We start from the raw sequence: 14,640 nt of genomic DNA, 5'->3' as shown, positions 1-14,640 counted from the left end.
TTCCTGCTCCGGCGGGAGTATTGGACTAGCTGATCTCTCGAGGTTCCTTCCAATCCCTAACGTTCTGTGATTCTGTGAAAGGCGATGCGGCCAGGGCAATAGGGGGCGGGATGGTAGGCGGGCGGGCTAATGAGAGGAAGAGGGAGTGTGTCCGGGGCGGGGCGATAGGCGGGCTGGCCAATGAGAGAACAAGGGGCGTGTCCGGAGCGAGGCCAGGCCGCGGCATGTGGTGGGGTTCTTCTCGTTCCGGTTGGGCGTGCAGTCGCCTCTGCTGGGCTGAACGCTTCTTCCCTCCCGCTCTCCTTGGGGCTGTACCCCCTGCCGGGTTCTGCCACGTCGTGAGTGAGTGAGTGAGTGAGGGCGGGCGGGCAAGCAAGCAAGCAAGCAAGCAAGCTCGCAAGCAAGCTCTTCCTGGGCTTATGGAAGCGGGGACGGGAGGACGCTGTGCCAGTGAGCGGCGATGCTGGAAGTCTCCGGGGCGGGAGGACCGCGGAGCGGGTGTCGGTTTGAACCGCTGCGGACCGCGAGCGGGACGGGGACGAATGGGCGCGGCCTGGGGAGGAGGAGGAGGTGCTCGCCCGCCGTTCACATAAACTGCGACAAAAGTTGCAAATAAACTTGCAAATAAGTTGCAACGTCTCTATTAGCAAGCGTGAAAGTGATGGCTTTGCACTCACCCGTCGCTCCCCTGCCAGCAATGTGTGTTTGCTCATAGGTGATTTTGTTCTTGGGGAGGTAGGGGTGGAGGAAACTCAGTTTTATTGTGGGGAAGAGTACTGATTGACTCAGCAACTAATTCACTGCCTGAAATGTAATATTTTTAGGCCCTATGGTATCTGTAGCAGACCACCCTTCTGCATGGTATCACAGATATGTAAAAATATCTTGTGTTTGAATAAATAATGTTAAGTGTGTGTGATTGGGAGTACCTTTGTAAATGGAATTCTGCTTTATGTGGTATCATACTGAAATATTTTTCATCTTATTGTACCTGAAGTAAAGTTTGTCAGTGGGTTTAACTCTATCCTGGCCAATGTTAGCAAGGTGTGAGCTGGAATCCAGTAAATGGTGGGAAGAATAAATACTGTTCTTTGACTGAACTGTCACATACAGCATTCTGTGGGGAAATCCTACCGCAGTGGATATTGCTCTGGTGGATTCAGTGAATCCCCTAACTTTTCTTTCTGTTGTGTCCCAAACTTTGTCTTCTAGGATTGGCAAAGAAAAATCCTGTCTCAGGATCTTGTCAAGGTGCCTTGATGTCCTACACGTTAGCTGGCTGAATCCCTGTTAGAATTGGTCATGCAACAGCACTCCTGTTTCCTGATAAAGTGAGTTAACTGACTGCTTACTGGAAGAACAAACCTGTAGAAATAACAATCCTCCCTACCTTGAGCTAAGTTGCAGCCTTGTTGAGTGAAGTAAACTCGCTGATAGTGAGCCTTTGGTGCCCTTTAGACCTCAGAGGGTTTGTGGCTGATCAGTAGCTTTGAAAAGTAGGCTATAAAATGCGTGTTGATGTGGTGTCTCTTCCTGAAAAGTGCATGTATTTCTGTATTAATTTTACTTATCTACCTTAATCATCCACTATTGTATATGTTACAGCAGTCCGCTACATGATGATGGATTGTTTAGAAGGAATCCATCCATTTTTATTAGCTTTCACATCTATAGTACCTTAGCATACTTGCTGTTTGCTGCTTGGTTCTAGTTTAGATAGATATATATATAGAGAGAGATATATCTATATATATAAAATTTATGTATACACGTGTGTTGTTTTAGTATTTATCTCGGGGGGAAATTCCAGATTACATGCCTCTTAACATGTTGGTTCAGACATGTGTATTTTTTGTTTTAATTGCAAATTATGTGCTGGATTTATAAAACCATCTGCCAGAAAACAAACTTCGTATCTGGCTATCTGCTCTTGAAATTCTACTTGGTACATCCATGCAACCTGCAGCCTCTGCCTTCCAAGTGATGTCTCCTGGCACAGACTTTTCAGAGGTGAAGGGAATAATTTGCAAGTGAAAGTTCAAGCTTCAGTGATGAAAAACATCCATGCTGAAGGCCTGATAATGTATTTAAAATGTCTGGCTGCATATGCTGGATTACAAGGTTAGGTGATGTAGCTGCTTTTAAATGCAGTAGTTGACTTTTTCAGTTGTATGAGTGACTAAGTTTTCAAGGGACAATGTCACAGAGACATTAAGAAATGGAAATGTTTGTTCAAAGCAGTGCATACTGGAACTGTCCAAAGCTTTGCTTGAAGAAAATTTGAAGAATTCATTTGTTTGAGTAGAGTTTCTTGCCTCTCTTTGTGTGTCTTTTTTTTTTTTTTAAGGCATGCATAAAACTTTTCTCCATGAAGCTTTTAGTGTACAGTTCTGCTGCTATGTCCCTATGCTTTGACACAGTGATAACCAAGCACATATTCTTTGTATCATCATCTATGCTTGAACACCATTTTATAAACTGAAATCAATGTAAAGCAGGTCAAGCAGGAGTTCATGCTAGCATGTTTGCAGTGAAAAATTGGGGGGACCTGGATATAGGAGGAATGAACTTGTTGCTCTGCTGCATACCCACAAACCAGGTGTATTGCAGCAGCTGCTTCATCCTACCTGACATGCTTGTTCTGAATGATGCTGAGCTTATGGCTCAGAGCAGTCACATGGATGGCTGGGTGTCATGCGCATGCATTTCCTTGCAGCCCTGTCTCCATATGGAGATTTCTACATTGCCTGTTCTGAACATGCATGTTCTTCTACATGTCTGTTCTGAACAGCCATGCTCAGATCCATCTGCTCTGACCTATTTCTGCTTGCATCACTGGACCCTGCATATAAGCATGTTCAGGCACTGCCAAGATCTGTTTTAGATTTATCCTTGCCCTCTAATTTTAGATTTGCATTTGATATAGACTTCTAATAGCGAGAGCAATTATGCCCTGGGAAAGCTGGAGGAAAATGCAGTCAATTGACTGGCACTTGGGTGTAGGTCCTCAGCTGCTGTGTATTGCTACAGCTCCCTTGCAGAGCAATGGCAGTCCACACCAGCTGACCGTTTGCCCTTTGAAGTGTTTAAATTGGGATCAGGTGCCTTTCTGAATGAGATGTTCATCCCTACAAACACAGAGCTGGTACAAAGTTCATTTGTCCCACCTCCCACCCCAGCACAGTAGGTGCTGGATGACGCTTCATGGCTTCTGCTGCACCAGGAGCCAAAACAGATGATCTTTGTGGCTTTTTTCCTCCTACCCTTTAAAGGACTGGGAGGGCAATATCCCTTACTGTGTGCACTGTTGCTGGATGCCATCTGACACTGTGCGCTCTGGCTCAGCAAGGTTGCTTCCCTTCATGGCTTCCAGCCTGTCCCACAGGTGTAACCCTTCACCATACCCCACCTGGGAATGATACCCAGGCCACCTGGGTCTGGGAAGGACTCACAAATGACTGTAGACTTTTTTGACTGGGAAGCCAAGAAGTCCTGTGAAGTAAACTGTGATTGAATCTTTTGTTTCTGGATTGTACCAAGCACTTAATGTGTTCATTCCTCCTGCCAATTCTGTTCCCGTGGACTGAAGTTGTGGTTCCCTTTCTACAACTTAGGCTTGGAGGAGTCAGTGGGGCTTGTGAGTTGACAGCTGGGGTGTAAAGATGCTGCTTGTGCTGCAGGAACAATAGCAATGCTGAAAATGAGTGCTAGCAAGAGCTGGTAGTGCACTTTGGAAATGTTGTTCACGGCTCCCCCAGCTTTTGACTGAGGGCAGTCCCACAGAGGTCACCATGCAGGTAAGGCACCCAGGATGCGTGTGGTACAGAAATTCATCCATGAAAGGACAGCACATCTGCAGCATGGTATGGGGACCTCCTTCTTGAAGGAGTGCCTACATGGACATGGACGCATGTTCCTGTGAACATCTTATCCAACAAAAGTAAGTGGCAAGAACTGCAGAAGTGGTGTTTAATGCTCAGTGGAACCACATGCTTGCCTCGCTGGTATGTAGAGCAGCACTTAGCTGCTTGCTATTGTGCTGTCTGGCTTCCTTGTTGCTTTGGTTCTTTAGATATATTTGTGGAAACTCTGCATTTAGCTCTGCTTATGGCTCTGCTGTGCTGTTATTGTGATTATCACTGAAATGAGGTTTCCTCTGGGCGATTTTGAATGTTGATCAGTGTAGGTGTCAAAAGTTCTGGCAGTCTTCAGTTGCCTTTGCTGGCTTTGTTTTTCTTTGCTGTTGTGGACTTGGCCTCGTGGATCAGATCTTGGGTTTCAGTGCCGAGAGGTGAGGATGTTACTGCGCTAACACTGAGTTGGTGCTTTGCAGTGTGGTCGGACAGGATGGGACTGAAATATAGTCCTTTGACTGCATCACCATGGTAGGAGAGCTAGTGTTCAAATACCCTTTGCACAATATGAGATCTCTGGAATGACAGTGTGTGAGCCTGGATTTTCCATCATGTCCTTTCTTCCCAGATCACATGATAACTTGTCAACCATTTGGAAAGTGCTTTGGGTGCTTGTTTTTTTTTTTTTTTTTTTCTTGTAGGACAGTGTGGTATGAAGAAAGGAACGAAGGGTAGAGAGCCAGGAATATGGGTACTTGTTTATTTGCAGTCAGCTGTACTGTCCCCCAATGCATGTGGCAGGGCCTACTCTCCATCTGTGCATCTTGCACCTGCTTGAGGAACCAGCTGGGTCCTCTGTTTGAGCAGGAAGTCAGGCCTGCGCAGTAGGTGCAAGTTGCAGTTGCATGCCCGGATTATCTCTGTACGTTGCGACAGCTCCTGTCACCTTTGCTTGGGGAGTCTCATTTGAGCTGTGCCCCTAAAGGACAACTAAATTGTGCTACGAAAATGTGGCTACAGAGTGTCCAAGCCCCCCAATAACCTCGGTTATTCCCTAAATATACAGAGAGGGAAGGGGAAGTTGGCTGTGTACAAGGGCCATTTTTTTTTTAATTGAGATATTCAACAAGTCCTCTTCACAACCATCACTGCTTCTGCTAATGATGACCCTTGTACCTCTGACTGTCCAGGAGGGCACTGGGATTACCTTCCCTGAGCTCCAGCTGACTTGTGCCAAGCATGGAGAACTACTTATGCAATAGTTTAGCAAAACATTTGAACACATAGAGAAAGTGCACTGGTTTTAGACTTATTTTATTTTTAAAAAGGGAGGGAAGAAAAAAGTGATTTTATGAAATTTACATGGAATTTTGCATGTATATTTGTGGTGGATCTATATTTGTTTGGCTTGAGGGGACTTTGCAGCACTTTAACTAAATCTGGGTTTAAATCCACTTAAGTTAAACTCCCAATACAACTTGTGTGTGGAGACCAGGATGAAATCTCACTAATTTTAATATCATTAAATATGTTCTTTTCCTGAGTCATCTTCTCTACCTTTCTTTGTTTGGCTTCTCTGTATTAAAAAGCAGGATATACCTTCTCACTCTTCCGTCTCTTTGTGAAAATGCTTTGACAGTCTCAGAGAAGTGTCTCTCTGGTTGCATACAATTATGTTTTACACTTTTTTTTTTTTTCCTTCTATGCTTTCAGCTGTGGTCCTGCTGTATCCAGGCTTTTATTGGCTTTTGCTTCCCCTAAAGGCACAATAATTCCGACAGGAAGAAAACAGTTACGAGTGTTTGCCTGGGAAGTTTCTGCAGTCAAAATTATTATTTTTTTCTTTTGATCTCTATGGATGCATTCGGAAACTGCTGTGAAACAAGTCCATTAGTAGAAGGAAATTGTGTAGAAGTCAGCAGGAATTGAGCACGTATGGATGGGTGAGGGCAAAATTCATCGCTATTCATAAACTGGGAATAAATTGAAGAACAGAGAATAAAGTGTTATGAATGCAAACTGGTTGAAGGGAAATATTTGGGATCCACTTAAGAGCAAGCAAGCCATTAACTGGAGAGGAGGCTACTTCATGTGTTTGTACTACCTATTTACTTCCTCACTTATCAATATATGTCATCCCCTGAATCTTACTATTGACTACTTTTGATTTGTATGTGGCTTATGTTAAAGGAAAACTCTTCTTCCCTATCTCCTTCAGAAAAGACAAACCTCAGAGCAGGTATTTATGGATGTTCCTGAGATGCTGTTGATGGCACTCTTAGTAAATATATGCTTTCATAGGAAAAGCAGACTGTCTTGTAGCTCATGCACTAAGCTGGATTTCAAGAGACTGTTTTCTTTTCCAGCTCTGATCAGTTCCTCCTGTAGCTATACACAAATGGTTTAGTCTTCTCACACCCGTTTTTCTACCCTATAAGGAAGGTTGTTCTATCTTACCTATGCTCTGCTCTTTCAAACTAATGCCCTGCCATGTTAGTATTATTTCTTCCTTGACTGTCCAGATGGCCATGTCAATATTGATCTTCCTTTATCATGTGCGTGGCTGGAGCCATATGTCCTGCCATTCCCACAGGTTGGCTTATTAAGGGAGTTAAGGATGGGAGTTTCTGACAGGTGAGAAATACCCACTGGCATGTTGAAATTCTCCATGTCCACACAAAGAGTATTTATTCCCCAGATCTTTACCTGCAGTAAATGGATGCTCGTCTTAATTGTTAAGTTAAACAGTAAGTATTGCTATAAATGCTTTTTTTTCTGTCTTTCTCAGCTGTGCCAATCAAGGGTTTTTTCCTGCTAAGACCAGTTTTCTTTTAAGTTATCATTTCTTCCCTTTTCTAAAGCTGTTCGTATCCTAACTGTCCTGAAAAGATGATGTTGTCACTAGGATTTCACAGCAGCTTCTGTGAATCTTCATGTGGATTTCTGCCACTTTTTGGCCTGATGAGACTTAGAAAAGGAGCAATCTGGTTTCTTCCTTTAAAATAAAACGTTCTGTACCTGGGTTTCATTTTTTTAAAAGATTTTGTTTGGAAAATATCTCATTCACTCATTTCTGAGTGTGAAAACTTGAGACCAGCTTTGAAAAGAGCAAACATACTCCCTCCTCAAATGTTCTTTGTCATTAGTCGTTTTTGTTAATGAATCCTAATTATCTAGAGCTTTACAAAATGTGTAAAACATACTTAATCTTTCCAGTTTCTTTTTATAGCAAGGTCTTTGGGATAGTCATGGTATCTTCCTTGGTTTGTGATACAGATGGTGTAGTGTCTTTAAAATATTTGCTTAGGCTGATGCAGAACTACTAAGCCTGATGCATCTCAGATGCTTTCTATGCTTGGAAATGGCCTAGTTCGCAAGAGCAGCGGCTCCTGTGTTGTCTTAACGTGGTACTGCTATGCAGAGCTCCTTTAGGAACAAGAAGTGTAAGTGCTATGGCTCAAGACCACCTCTCACCTGATAGTGAGGTGTAGCTTATGCCCTTGAAGGTGACAGTTCTTCCTGACAGCAACTTAAGCCATATCACGTGGCCATTACTGTAGTCCGTATGAACTGTCCTTCACATCTACATTTGTAGAGACTTCTGTTCTGAGAGAGTCTCCTGTGAGGGAAGGCTGAGAGACCTGGGACTGCTCAGCCTGGAAAACAGAAGGCTCAGGGAAATCTTATCAATGTATATACCTGAAGGGAGAATACTCTTCAGTGGTGCACAGTGACAGGGCCAGCAGCAATGGGCGCAAATGGAAATATTGGAGGTTCCCTCTGAGCATCAGGTAACACTTTCTCACTGTGAAGGTGACTGAGCCCTGGCACAGGTTACTGAGGAAGGTTGTGGAGTCTCCATGATACTCAAAAGGATATGGTCCTGGGCAACTGGCCATAAGTGGCCCTACTTGAGCAGGAGGTTTGAACCAGATGACCTCCAGAGGTCCCTTCCAACCTCAACCATTCTGTGATTCTGTAAAAATTGTGCAGAGAGCTTATTTAATGTCTATCTGGAATTCATAACTCTGGCCAAGGTACTTGGTACAAAATAAACTTAAGTTTGCATGGTGTGTAGGTTCCCATGTCTCTAGAGGAGCTTCTGGCCTTTGTTATCTGAACTAGATGTCCACACCACTGCTTCTGGGACTTTATTAAAAATCATGCAGTGGGCATTCAGTCAATAAGAGCTGTAGAACTTGTTCACTGGTCAGCTTATTGCACCATGTTAGCAGACCTTAACTGCCTGAGATTATCTGCATGAGGTAGAAGCAGAGTTCTGTCTAGGACAGTATTGTCTTCAGCAGCAATCAGTAGTGTTGGAGAGAGATATCATCTCCTGACACTTGGTATAATGAGATTGTCTGGTAGTTCAGTTGAAAGCCAGTATCATCCCACTATTCCCTTTCTCTTCAAATCTTGTGTGTTGAATAGCATAGCCCCAGCACAGATCTGTGGAACTTCACTAGTGGCCACTTGTCCTCATGAAAACCTGTGGCTTCCTTCTGCTCTTTGTTTCCTATTCTAATCAGTTACCAGACCATGCAAAAGCCTTTCTTTGTAGCCAACAGCATTTTAGTTTGCTTTAGAACTTTGAAGTGGTCTCTCACCAAAAGCCTTTATACAAATCCACATGTAACAAATAACTTAGCTTTCATATCTAAAATCTTTGAGGCTGAGTCTGAAGCCATGAAGCAAGATAATTGACACCAAGAACAATTATGTCTTCATCTATGATAGTGTTTTTTGAGGGACGGCCAACAGTTTGTTTGCCTTGTAGATATGGCAGGACCCATGTGGTCTGCCTGCAGTGACCATCTCTGAGATGGCTGGGGTAGGCATGTGCTGTGACTGAAATGCATCACTGATGGTATTTGGGCTGTATCTTACTCTAGTGGGCACATTTTTGGCAGCGAAGCCAGCAGTGGAATGCAATGTCATGAGCCTGTCAGTGGTTACATGAGTTAATTTTATGTAGGTTGCAGGTTCCACTGGTTCTCCTAGATTTACTTTCACATATAAAGTTGAACATGTGCTTTGCCAATTGGAAGAATTGCTGCCTAAGGCAGATAGGCTGACATGGAAACAGCTGGTAACGTTCTTCAAGGACACTTGCTGCTTGACTTTGAGAAGCACATGACCTGGATGGAGCTGTAATGCAGATGGCTTTTGTTACCAGCTGACTTGAAAAGCAAAACCATGAAAGTTGGGTTTGTTTTCTGTTTAGCTTTTGACTGGATCTAGTGTGTTCATAGATTCCCTTTTGTCGCTTTTCTGTCCCATTGCAAAGAGAGCAAGGATTTTGAGGCTTTGAAAAATTTGTAGTGCTGGATGTGTGTTGATGCGATGAAATTAATACAGTGAATAAACAGCTGTAACACAAGCGGATTTCTGGTGCTGATGACACATCCTTATAAGGAATATCTGAATGAAATAGAGTTTCTAGAATAAAATATAAACAGAAAACACTGGTGAAGTTTGGGGTTTTGTGGGTTTTGGCTGATTTTTTTTTTTTTTTTTTTTTCCCCTCTGCACATTTTGGCAATATTAGCAAGCAATTCTTTCTGGGTGGTATGTTCTTCATTTGGTATTTAATGTCTCTAACTGTGGTAACAGATGCAGTGTAAACCGTGGGGTGGCCAAGCTGTCCCCTGGGAGTTGACTGACAGCTCCAAACCCTTGTGCTAAATGAGCGCCTAGTTTATTGCATATCTTGGAACAAATTTGCTTGCAGAACCGTATTGAAATCGGTAAGATTACACCTGCAGAGGTTCCTTCTGGAGTTAATATGTTGTAGTTTGGTCCCAGCTAGCAAGTACAACCACGTGCTGCTCGTTCACCCCTCCCCCGCCCCTGGTGGGATGGGGAGGAGAATCAGGAAACAAAAGGCAAGGTCGGTTGGGATAAGAACAGTTTAACGGAACAGGAAAAAAAAAGGCAAAGCAAGGAATTCACAGCGCAATTTCTCACCAAGTGATAATCCTGGGTTTGCCGTTTGTGTGCACAAGCACAGGCACATTGCAAGAAGAGCCAGAGACCACGAATGCAATTGCAAAGAGCAAATTTTATTTTAGTTACCTCTCTCCTTGGGGGATCTCCGAAGTCACACTTAAGCTCCCAGGCAGAGCTAATGGTAGTGGGGACGCAGGTGCTGCTAAGTTCAGCCCTGCTGGAAGATCGCTAGGCCGGCTGCGTTCATCTATATTTCAAGGCTTAGAGAAGACACAGTCTTTTGCTGTGCTCCGCTCTTTCTCAAAACAAAGCAGGAATCTCAGACATAAGGTACCGTAGGGTTTCTCTCAGGCCTATGTTATCTAACACAGAGGTTCTACTTGTCAAGTACACAAGGTCAGTAAAACAATTAGTGTGATGTACGTGCTTTCTTTATACCCCAGCTGTGGGTCACTTGAGCGTGCTTACCTTTCTCCTCCTCGCCCAACCTTCCGCAATTCCCATACAGCGTTTGCCTTTCGTGGGCAAACAATTTCTCCAAAGCAGCAATGATGAACACTGACTGCAGCCTGCACTGAAACCTACCCTTTCCTGCCCTCCCCCTTGCTGTCCTGGACAGCAGCTTGTGCTCAAAACACAGTAGTACCCTACCATGTGGTCCTCTCATGTGGTCCAGAGAGAACCAAGAGTGTCCAGGACTGCCCCACACCCCAGCAGTAAGAAAGAGAGAGGCTCCCCAGAGCCAGTCCCCCTTTTATAACTGAGCATGACCTTCAATGGTATGGAATACCCTTTTGGGTAGTTTTGAGTCAGCTGTCCTGGGTGTGGCAGCCCCCAGCTTCCTGTGGACATTAACCCTATCTCGGCTGACGCAGCACAGAATACATGCTCCAAGTGAAAGTACCCTCATGTAATATGGCTAAGATGCCCCAGAAGCTGAATGTGAGACAGAAGCTGGATTTTATTGGGAAGCTGGTGGAAGCAGAAATGCTCTGCTTTCTAGGGCAGAGGAAACTTTTAATTTCTCCACACTTGTAAATTGAACTTTTGAAGATCCTTCCACTGAATGCTAAAAGTACTTGACTGTTCAGTTACAGCTAGGCTCTCAAAAAAATTTGTGAGTTTAAAGTGTGGGCTGTTATAATAGCCTTGTTAAACATTCCTGTGGGTGCTTGCATTGTTTGAGATACAGTTGGTAGGGGTGGTGGTGTCTCCTTGCTCTGCTGAAGCTCGTGTTCCCTGTGTGTCTTTAGCATCATTGCTCTGAACTGGGACCCTGGACCTGCAGCAGGGCCTCTTCTGTTGGAGAACCCTACTTCTCCATGGTGGTTCACCTGCATATTATCTCCACTCTGCCTTTTAAAGTCCTCATGGTCACTGGCATTATGATAATTTATGTACTTCCTGCTCATGAAAAGATGTCTGATACAATGTTGTCGGGCTTAGAGCTGTGTTTTCAGGTTATCTCAGGCCTTTGCTAGATACATAAATGTTCTGTTGCCAAGAACAGGTTGTGCAAATGTTCTGTTCATGATGACTAAAGCTTTAGGTGCAGGTTAACCATGCTAGATAATTAGACAATGCAGCTCAGTCACAGCTTCTGGTCTGAGAGAACTACTGTCACAGCATCCTGGTTGGAGCTAATTCTTCCATAAAGTGGAGTGTGCCAAGTCTTTTCTCCATTAAAAGCAAATGGACATTTTTTTAGTACTGTGACAGAATTTGTAAAACTTAATCTTTGCTAGATTGAGATTGGATTTTTGGCTTTTGCCTTATAAGCCTAAAGACATTTCTGTGTGAAAAGCCAAAGTACCTCTTTTAAAAAGGTGCTTCGGAGTTCGTAAAAACAAACAAACAAAAAACCTCCCAAAACAAACCACCCCCTCAAAAACCCAACCCAAACCCACCAAAAAAGTGCATGTGCACACACGCACATAAAAGAAAAAACAAAACAACCCCCAAACAACCAAAAAACCAACTTTGAAATTACAGAGGAGAGCCGAGAGTTGTTGCCCAACATCCAGTGGAAATATTCATTTTTTGTGTGTTTTTATGTTTGAAAGTTTGTGGCTTCATATTGCTGAAGCCTGATGCCCGCTGGTTGCTAACAAAGGTGAAAACCTGGCATTGATTTTCCTTCATATTGCCTTGCCAGGGCACTTTATGCCCAACCATGCTTTAAGGCTAGGGGAACTAACATTCTCTGCCTCCTAAATTGTTGGCTGTTTAGAAGTGAGCATTGCATTAGATGTACAAGAAACAACTTGGGAAGTTGCTCTTCCAGCTTCTTAATGTGACAGCCACATCCTTCTGCAAAGGACTCTTCTCTCTCAGGTCCTGAGAAGGTGCTTGTTCTCTTTTGTGCAGGGTTGGCTGAGAGAGGGTTAATGTCCAGAGGTACCTGGGGGGATTGACACAGCCAGGACAGCTGACACAGAACTAGCCAAAGGGGTATTCCCTACCACAGAAGGTCATACTCAGTTTTAAGGTGCTGGACCCAGAATAGAGAGGGGAACCTGAAGGGGAGACTGCTGGTCCTCTGACCCATGCAGTCACTTAAAAGATAGCTCTGGAGTTTTCTCTGATCTCCTTTGGAAACTTTCAGGTTTCTGGATGATTTTAAGAAGCAAATAAACTTGCTGGTAGTTGACAGTTATGCTAGAGCACGCATTATGTCACTCAGAGATTCCTGTCCTTCTGTGTGGATGACTCTGCTGCTTATGGGTCAGTTCTTGATTTACTACAAATTGCAGCTTTCTAGGAAAGCAGAATTGGTGCCAGTTCACCTTGTGTGCCTGGCTCTAAACTGATGCAGTTTACTGGTGTGATTTACTGCTGCTTTGTGAGTAATTGAACAGTCTCTAACAGGAGCAAGAGCAGCTGAGAGGGCAGGGGTGGGTTTGTGGGTGGGAAGCCCCTACAACCAGCCTCCAAGTTGAACTTGTTTGTCTGAGGTCTAGTTCTGAGGATCCTAATCTTGCTTTAAAGGATGAGGCTGAGGAAGTGCTGTACCTCAGTGCTGGCCACCTGCCTCCTCACTCTTCTGCATTTATAGCCTTTTCTCATTCCAGGCTTGCAGAGGCTTTAGCAGTAAACTGGATTTGGAGCAAAAGGTGGGGTTTGGTAGGCGGGACGTGCATGTTAATTCAGGTGTGAGTTATTTAATTCTTGGCATGTCTTTTGTTTTGTATCTGGTTTCATTCAGTCATAGCCTTTTCCAGCTATTGATTCCTGACCTGTAATGGTGTTCCACTGCAATCTGATGTTTTCAAACAGGTTTGTATTGGATTACGTTGGAGCAGAAGTCTTCAAAATACCATTCAGTGTATCAAAGCGAGCAGCAAGAGTTACTGCTTGAAGTGTGGCTTTCATATGTTTGTCCTTGTTTTTGTTGTCATTGCTTGGACAACTTCTCTGAGGCATTCTCTTGACCTAGACAATTAGTGTATGCTGACCTCATTTTCGGACCAGGGTGGACTGATCTTACTGGTATTTTGTCTTTTCTAGTTTACTGTTCCTCTTGTTACATGATCAGAGCATCTTTGGCATAAAATCAGTAGCCAGAAATTTCTAATGGATTCAGTCTGCTGCTGCTTTTAGGTCACGCTTCTGGAGGAGTAAGAATAACCTGCTTTTTTTCTAGTTCAGTGTTACAAGTTGAGAGAGAGATTTCAGCCTCTTTTTTTTTTTTTTTTTTTTTCCCCTCTCCTCATATTCTGTTGCTGTACTGCTGAGCAAAAATTGAAGACTAAGATAAGCATGGAGGCATTCAAGAGTGCTTCAGAAAACACCTGTACTCAGACCCCATCTTTCCGGTGAAATACAGAACATGAGAGAGCTTATGGGAAAACATGCAGATTTTCACTTCCATGTCTTTGTAATTTAAGGTGATATTTGTGGTAGTTGTAATCTCTCTCAGTGAACTTCTCTGCTGACTGTCTGATGCCCATGGTATTCAGGTAACCCTAGGGAATAGTTTTGGAGTCGTCATTAGCAGTGTCAGCAACAGGCAGATAGATAGAGAGACCTTCCATATTGAGCTCAGGGAGGTTCAGAAGAACCTGCTATTGCCTGTGCAGTCCCTCTTCCATGAATAAGGGGCTCTTTGTACAAAGATATTTGTACTGCAGAAGCTTTGAGTTCAAGCCAAGCTTATTTTACTTTGACCTATTAATCAGCATCAGGACTCAAAACTTAAATGAGTTCCTCTGAAACTGAAAAGAAGGGATCTAGAACAAGGTGGGGGAGCACAGCTGCTGCCCTGGTGCCACGGAGGACACAAGATCCAAGAGCTGGGCTGAAGCACTTCTACAGATGCTGCCTTGAACATCCATGACAGTAAGGAGAGGGAAGGATGTTTTTCCTCTAGGTTTTGATGACCCATAGGTTTAAATTCAGGTTGGTGCATGACTTGAACCTACCACAGGGAAGGCCACCAAGGATGAGGAGAGCTGCTACTGCATTTGATCCTCTCTTTGTTTGGAAAAAATAGACTTGGTTGAGCTTCCCCACACACCCTGCCCTGTGTTTTCCACATCTTTTAAGCTGTCAAAATCACAAAGCAGGGAGGCATGTGCCAGCAACCTTCATTTGCTGTTGCTATAAATGTCTTCCTGTTTGGAGAGTCTGGGAAGAGTCTTTTGATTTTTGCTAGCATACATATGGTGAAAAGCACTCCAGCATCATATTGTGTTGTGATAAGCTGCAATGTCTTTTTGCTGCATCTCACCTGGCAGACCTTCCATATAAAGCTACCTTGTTTTTTAACCAGAGTTGTTAGCTTAAAAAGAATAAACCTCTGATAATCTAGGAGTGTTGCTAGTTGTGTTGCTCA

General features: G+C 43.7%; 1 protein-coding gene across 5 annotated transcripts in view; it reads left to right on the top strand.

Annotated features, from left to right (window-relative positions):
- The first annotated feature begins 228 nt into the window (after positions 1-228).
- Positions 229-14,640, top strand: part of C5H11orf24 (chromosome 5 C11orf24 homolog) — a 30,111-nt gene continuing 15,699 nt past the window's right edge. For 3 of the 5 annotated variants that reach the window (XM_065636365.1, XM_065636359.1, XM_065636364.1), the window contains exons 1-2: positions 229-346; positions 1,213-1,331. The gene's annotated coding sequence lies outside the window, so the exon portion shown is untranslated. Of the gene's footprint in view, positions 351-1,212; positions 1,332-14,640 lie in introns of all 5 variants that reach the window. The other 2 variants (XM_065636361.1, XM_065636360.1) reach the window with 2 other exon arrangements.

Source organism: Caloenas nicobarica, chromosome 5 (assembly GCF_036013445.1).
Source record: "Caloenas nicobarica isolate bCalNic1 chromosome 5, bCalNic1.hap1, whole genome shotgun sequence".
Taxonomy (NCBI): domain Eukaryota; kingdom Metazoa; phylum Chordata; class Aves; order Columbiformes; family Columbidae; genus Caloenas; species Caloenas nicobarica.
Note: the sequence above shows the minus strand (reverse complement) of the source record. Positions and strands in the feature narration are given on the sequence as shown.